The sequence below is a fragment of the Lathyrus oleraceus genome, chromosome 4, assembly GCF_024323335.1.
Source record: "Lathyrus oleraceus cultivar Zhongwan6 chromosome 4, CAAS_Psat_ZW6_1.0, whole genome shotgun sequence".
NCBI classification, from domain to species: domain Eukaryota; kingdom Viridiplantae; phylum Streptophyta; class Magnoliopsida; order Fabales; family Fabaceae; genus Lathyrus; species Lathyrus oleraceus.
Window position 1 is genome coordinate 207255978 of NC_066582.1, and position 8281 is coordinate 207264258.

Below are 8281 nucleotides of genomic sequence, written 5' to 3' on the forward strand. Positions count from 1 at the left end.
ATGCAAAAGATACCGACAGTTGTCATCCCCGGTGGGATCTATCACAATTGGGTCACTGTGGGCTTTACTACAGTTGTTCATGAGTCATTGTAATAACCACTTTGTTTAAAAACCCTTCTCCCATGCCAAAAGGAGAAGTGATGACATTGTTGGCAATATTTTGTGCAATGATATTTTCATTCAAATAAATGCATGTTAAACATTTGCTTTTCCATTTGTTTTCCCTTTTCGCTTTTTGCATGAAATTGGTGATCACAAAGAACCTTAAAAAAAAAACAACAAAAATAAAAGCAATCTTTTCATCTGCATAACGATTGTCTTATTTGATTTTCAAAGTGCTTTTTATACTCAAAATCTTTATGCAGGTTGCTTCTCAAACCCATTGAACATAATGATCGTACGTCATCTCCCAATTTTGAATTCCCTGTATTCGAAGCGGAAGAAGATGATGTTGAAGGAATTCCTGACGAGATTTCCCGACTTCTTGAGCAAGAAAAGAAGATCACTCAGCTGCATCTCGAGAATCAGCAGAACAACCAACTGGGGCATCAAAAAAAAAAAAAAAAAGAAGAAAAAGAGGGTGCAAAATCAAAAGAAATCCAAATCGAAAGAAAGAAACAAAAGAAAAATGGCACCCTCAAAGTCCCAAGTTGACTGATGCTGAATTCGATCAAAAAGAAGAGATCAACTGCCATGTGTCATGGACAGTTATATCAGCAGAGAATGATGGAAGCATTCGACAAGAAGGTCAAGCCTCGTGTGTTCCGAGGGACCCTGTGCTCAAGAAAGTCTTGTCTTTCGTGCCCGATTCCAGGGGCAAGTGAACCCCCCAAGCTATGAAAGTCCATATGTTGTCAGGAGGGCCTTTTCAGGCAATGTTTTGACACTTACAACAATGGATGGAGAAGTTCACTCGTCCTGTGAATTCTGATGCAGTCAAGAAATACTTCGCCTAAGATAAACAAATAAAAAAAGCAAACAGCTCGCTAAGTTGAACACCCCAAAGGGCGACTTAGGCAAAAAGGAGCGTCTCGGTGGATCGAAAACCCGAAAGGGCGATCCAGGCAAAAGTTAGAGACATTAAAAAAAAAATTTGCATCCCGCTAGATTGATCACCTCACACTGGGGCAATCTAGGCAAAAATTAGGGATTTGGCAAGTAACTGCATCTTGACAAGACTGTGCTCTATATCTGTCATCCGTCAGGGGTTCTCGATTCGTCGTCGACTGAAGCTCCGAATACATCGAAAATTCGGAATGGTAGAGGAAAGGTCATTATGTTCAATGTAGCCCTCTCCAATATATATCACCGGTTTCAAACTTGTACAAATCTATGGAGTCTTGCCCTTTGCAGACTACCATTCTATCACATCAATTTGAGCTTTTATCCAATTATTTGCACTCTTATTTGTTTCAACTCAATAAATGTTTTGCATGTTTTTAATTGATAAAGTATCATTGTTTTCAGAATAAACAAATTTTTCAAAAATTGTTCTTAAACAAAGTGAACATTCATGATGATGGAGGGATACTTAGGAGATCCGCAGTGCTCTCCCGAGGGTGGTATGATTACCAACAGGTAAGACATTTGTTCGTATCTCGAGCATAACTGTATCTTTTTCCTGTCGAACCTCTTTTGGTTTCTCCTCAGCAAGGTTGCTCAGTGCAGTGTTGGTTGAAGTTGTTTATCTTCATGTTCCCGGCAGTACAACATTCTTCCTCCAAGTCCCTGTTAGCCCTATTGTGGGGCATCTCCAGTAGGTTTGTTTGAGCCCTACCGTGGGGCATTCCCGGCAAGGTTGCTGTTGGGAATACTTTTGCGGGGCAGTTCCCCAAGCAGAGTGTTTACTGAAGACGTTAGCGTTCCTCTCTCCAGCAGAGCAGTCTTCTCCTCTCCCCGCAGGATGGTGTTGTTCCCTGATATCCCGGTTTCCAGCAGATCGTGTTTTCTCTCTGGTGTTTTTGGCCTTCCCAATGGAAGAAGAGTAGTACCGGGTGGTTGATCCCTGGACCTGCGTGTGGAGCATGTCTGTTTGTCAGCATTCATCATACATTCATCATGCATAATGCATACATGCATAATCATAGCATTCGGATACTCATGATGCAGCTGTTGCCGTGTATCCGTTGATGTTTGCCTTCTGCTATCTGGTAATACGGATCTCTCCACTAGTTTTTCCTAGCAGAGTTGGGTGTGTCTGATCTCTCCATGTAGAGTCAACCCCTTAAGCAGAAAGTGTCTATCCTTTCCTGCCATTTCCCCACTGAGATACTTCCTCGTGGATGACGGTTATTTCCGTTCCCTCCCAACATGCATTGGGATGGGTTTTCCCTATTGAGTTCTTTCCTCATTAGGATGAGTCCTGATTCAGTCTGCCTTTTTGGATCGATCCTAAATTGGCTTCCTGTTGGCTGTCTCCCGTACTTCCCTGGGGCATAAATGAATAGTCGCTCACTCATCTTATCCTCAGCGGAATTTGTGGCTTCTACCTACGAACCGGTAGCTGTAAGTCCTTTCTTTACGGTCTTCTACCCACTACCCGGTGGTTGTAAATCCTTTTTTCTCACTCTGTCTCTCAGCAGATCGTTTGTGGGCTTCTACCTACGAACCGGTAGTTGTAAGTCCTATCTTTGTGGTTTTCTACCCACTAGCTGGTAGTTGTAAAATCCCGCATTCCTCCCCTTGTTGGAGTTAACCCTTTGTGCTCATCCCGATGATGACTGGTTACTTTTCCGTGGTTTTCTGCCTACAAACCGGTAGATGTAATCCCCTCTTTGCAGTTATCAGTATCCGGTCTGTGATGTTGATATTCTTTCCCCTCTGGATACTTGCCTTGATCAAGCAGTATTGTCCCCATTGGGTCTTCCCCTTCTTTTTGGATATTTGCTCCGAGTTAGCAACTTTATCCTCTTTTGATTGGTCATCTTTTGCATACCTAGCCTGGTACCCTGATGCCTTTCTTTTCGGTCGTTTATCCATTTAACAACCTGCAACCCGGTTATGGATAATCTTCCATGCGAGTGTATTATCTACGTTTTGACGGCTATAGATAATATATCTCATGCACTCTTTGGTCAATCTTTTGATTGTTTTCTCCAGCAGAGTAAGGTTCGTATTCCCTATGGAATCGGATGTCCATCCTTTAACAAAGACTGCTTTTCTAGCCCTCTTCAGGATGTTGAGTGTTTTGGAAAACAAACCAATTCACGCTTTGGTCGGTCACCCGTTTCATACCTACAACCCGGTATCCTTGGTGTTCCTTCCTGTTTGCTCGCTGTCGTGACCTTGATCCCCGAGTGGAGCAGGTTTCACGAAATATTTCTCCAGCAGAGTTCATCCCACCAGTGGATTGGACGAGTTTCCATAGCAGGTCGATACCTGCATCCCCAGCTGAGTTGTTTCTACTTGTGAATATTGTGGGTCGTCCCCGACAGAATAACAGTTATTTCCCAAAGCAGAGTTTACCGTATTTGAGGTTTGTTTGAGCCTTATCCCCAGAAAGTTACCTGGTTTATCTTCCCCAGCAGAGCATTTATTTCCCCAGGCGGAATCTTTGTGGATTGATTAGGATATCTCCAGCAACTTACTTTTGTCTGTATCAAGTGGTTTGCTTACTCCCCAGCGAGTTGCCTTGTCCTCCCCTAGCGGAGTTGTATTGATTGGTTCCCCGACAGTTGCCTTGTTCTTCCCCCAGCGGAGTTGTATTGAAGGTTTCTCAGCACAGTCGTCCTGTGTCTTCCCCAGCGGAGTTTTCATCATTTTGCATTTTGCATATAGTAATCATTGCATCCTCAAGACTGCGTAGCATTTCCATTCCATATGGAGCATTACGCCATGAAAAATTCAAACATATGCATTCATGTGTTAACCCCATCAGACCGTATCCCCGGCAGAGGCGGATCATTTCTTATTCAACATCAGCATAGCACGTCTGCTACAATTGCTCCTGACAGTATTCAGGATTGATATCCCCACAGAGGTTTATTTCCTCACCCGATGGTGATAGAAAGTTTGTTTCTCCCCAGTGAGACCCCCAGCAAGTGATCAACCTTGCTTGGACATATCTCAGATGTCCGTTTTTGTGATACCGGTAAGTGTCATGTCAATACCCGCATGTATTTCTCATTTTTGGTGTCGGTAAACACCATTGTTTCGGTGTCGGTAAACATCGAGTCTCATCCAGTCATCGGTAAATGTCTGGTCATTTTTTGGTGTCGGTAAACACCATTGCTTCGGTGTCGGTAAACATCGAGTCTCACCCCAGTCATCGGTAAATGTCTGGTCATTTTTTGGTGTCGGTAAACACCATTGCTTCGGTGTCGGTAAACATCGAGTCTCACCCCAGTCATCGGTAAATGTCTGGTCATTTTTGGTGTCGGTAAACACCATTGTTTCGGTGTCGGTAAACATCGAGTCTCACCCAGTCATCGGTAAATGTCTGGTCATTTTTTTTGATGTCGGTAAACATCATCTTTCGATGTCGGTAAACATCGAGTCTTTCCCTCAGTCATCGGTAAATGTCTGATAATTCTCCAGCTAGAAATCCCCAGTAGAGTCATCTGTAAATGTCCTACCTGGTTTTCAGTGGCGAATATTTGTTTGTCTCTCCCCAATAAATTTCCCATTCCCAGTCATCGGTAAATGTCTGGTCATTTTTGTGATGTCGGTAAACATCATCTTTCGATGTCGGTAAACATCGAGTCTCATCCCAGTCATCAGTCAATGTCTGGTCATGCTGTGTTATCTTCTCTTGTTAATAAAATCAAAATCCCCAGAAGTCGTCGGTAAACGTCTTGTCTGGTTCCACCACAAAGATTTTGTTCCTCCCCAAGCAGAGATGCCATCGGTAAATGGCCCAATTTTCTTCGATATCGGTAAATATCGAATTCCCAGTTGCAGCAGCCATCGGTAAATGGCCTTGATATCGGTAAATATCAAATTGCTTTGAAGCCACCATCGGTAAATGGTCTTGCTTCCTCTCTACATCAAATTATTTCCCGGCAGCCATCGGTAAATGGTTTTGCTGAAGTTGATATCGGTAAATATCAAGTTTACAGTTTCCAACCATCGGTAAATGGTTTCGTTTTTCTCAAGATGTTTTCCCAGCAGCCATCGGTAAATGGTTTTGCTGAAGTTGATATCGGTAAATATCAAGTTTACAGTTTCCAACCATCGGTAAATGGTTTCACTTTTCTCAAGTTGTTTTCCCAGCAGCCATCGGTAAATGGTCTCGCTGAAGTTGATATCGGTAAATATCAAGTTTACAGTTTCCAACCATCGGTAAATGGTTTCGCTTTTCAGAAGTTGTTTTCCCAGCAGCCATCGGTAAATGGTCTCGCTGAAGTTGATATCGGTAAATATCAAGTTTCCAGTTTCTAACCATCGGCAAATGGTTTTGCTTTTCTGAAGTTGTCATGCAGTTGTCATCGGTAAATGACATGGTTCTCCTTGTATTATATCCAGTCGGTGCAAATTTCTACGGTTCTTTGGTATTCAATCCCTGTTTACCCTGAAAGTCTGACAGCCATTGCTATCATCCGTTCGGGTTCCCAGCTGATTGAATAGGGGCAGCTGTAGCACCTCAAATTTGCACCTATCATTGTACATACATTCTCATATTAGGTCATAGCATAACATGGTCCACTGCATAGCATTGCATTGTCCCATTTGCCTCAAGTGCAAGATCATCAGAAGAATTAGGTCAAACTGATCAGGAGATCAGTCAACCAAGCAAGCAAGTATGTTTCTCAAGGAGCCAAGGCCCTAGGGTTGGTCCAACATGTTCACATGACTTGGGGGTCCATTTGAAGTGTTCAGGTCAAAGATTGGAGGCTCAGAGGTCATCAGTTCATGCACAATCAGTCAGAAACCCTAAAAAGTCAAACTTGGTCAACTGTGGTTGATTTTATGGTTTTGATGGATGGATTTGGTTTGAGAGAGCTTATTCATGTCCCAATAGGCCTCATATATCATGGCAAACAACATCATTGAAGAAATTGAAGCCAAACAGAAAATTTCCAAAAATAGAAACTGGACCTGTAATTTTAACTGCCAAAAATGGAAACTTCCTGATCCCAAACTTACATCATGATACAAGATTCAAATGAATTTTTGCCCAACATGAAAGTTGAAGATCTTGTTCTCCCATTTCCAAAAAGTCCAAGAACTCTCAATTCCCATGTATGGTTGGCAAGATATGATCAAATCATTTTCACAAATTCTTGAACTTCAAAAGGCCATATCTCTCAAACCATTTGGCCAAATTTGGTGAGGTTTTTTCCAACAAGTCATATTTAACCTCCTCTTTCCAAAAATGTAACTTTCATGTGCCAAAACTCTATGGATCAAAATGGCACTTTTGGACCTACATGGATCATTTTCAAGTGAGGTGAAAAATTGAACTTTCCAATTAACCATTCCCAATCAAATTTGCCATTCAATTGAGGTCTGAAATGTTGATTATGACTTTTTACAAGGCCCAATTCGCAGCTTGCACCTCCACATTGCCACTTAAATGAAAAAATGGCAACTTAGCAATTTGGCTCATTAAAGCAAAACATGGTTAAGCATACATTAATCTAAAGTTAAACAGAAGTATATATTCCTTTTTTCTGTCATTTTGGTAGCCCTAGCAGCCACACAAACACAGAAAATTCACTCACTCTCTCAAATCCATTTTTCTCCCATTCTCAAATTCTTCCAAAAAAAACTACAAAGAGCAGCACCATTTCTTCCTTGATTCACCATTCAAGAGCATATTGGGAGTGATTTGAAGCAAGGACTCACTACTGTTGCAGCTAAATCATGACTGCCAAGCCCAAGCACTTCCCATGACAGATGCGGATTAGAGCAGCCTCGTGTGCATTTGAACTTCGTCTCTTCATTCTTTCATACATACAAGCACTGGAGAATACCTGTTTGTGCTTTGCAAGAACCAAATCCCTCGATTCCAACTCTGTTTGCTTCAAGAGGTCAAAACTCAAATTCCTCTTTTCTTAAATTGATTATGTGATAGCTGTAGATCTTGTGACGATGGTGAAAATGAGCTTTGAACCGACAGTTTTCGTGCTAAAATGAGATAGCTATAGGCATTTAAAGTTTGGTCATGGATTTGTTTTTCCTTTGATTCACATTTATTTGTTGTTTTCTAGTTGAATTGTTCATGTATTATGAATGTACAATGTTGAACCTATGTGATGATGGCTTCAATTTGAAATTCTGGAATTTTTATTCTTGCATCCATAAGTGCTTTTGCTGTTCTTGCGTGAAAATGGAGAGGGAGACGGTACTGTATGTTTTTCGATTCTTTAGGAATAAGTTGCTGTTGTTGCATGCTGTTTGTTAAGTTGCATCATGATTGGCTGGGCAAAAGTGGGCCATGGGCATTTTATTTCTTCTGTAGCGGTGCCGTATTGTATGCTATGCATGATGCATTGTAATTGGCTGGGCAAAAGTGGGCCATGGGCATTTCATTCCTTCTGTAGCCATGCCGTTTAAGATCTGAAGGGTAGTACGTACCGCTGTGCATGTTGGCTTTTTAAAGGAATATTTTAATTGGTTGGGGTTTTGTCCGCTGTTGCTGTTGGTCCTAGGATTGATGATTGGTTGTTTACTCTTTTATTCCAAGCCTTTATCTTATTTTATTTCCAATTGCTACAGTGGCCCAACTTCAGCTTTTGTAATTCGGTGCTAGCTACAGCATACCGTACCATTTATGTTGGCCTAGGGTATGAGTGATAAGCTTGCTTTACTGACCAATACGCTGCCTTGCATTACCATGCTTTATTTCCATTGGTCCGTGTACTGTAGCCCAAGTGGGATTTTGACCAAGCCAGAGCGTTACATGAGATGCTGAGCTTCATGCTTGGCATTTGTTTATTGGTTGTTTTGATTCCCACTTCGAATCCGGCTGAGGGAATTTTCCAGTCTTGCTATTTCTCTTCACTAATTCAACTTTTATTTCATTTGTTTTAATAAACTTAGAAAATTCATAAGCTGATCATTTCTTATCCAATTTCGATGGGGTTTTTTGCATTGATCTACATTTTTCATCTAGTTTTTTATGAGCATTTTTATTCAAGTAGTGCACGTGTGGATTTTATTTGGCATATTGGTTTGTGACATGTATCAATATTGTACACATTTTACCAAAACCTTTGTGAAATAGTCATGACTTATCCTATGGACTTGAAACTTTTTGAGCACAAACTAGACACATTCATGTTTATTTTGATGTAGAGTTTGTGAATTTCTCATTTCTGGTTTGAGAGTTATGAATTTT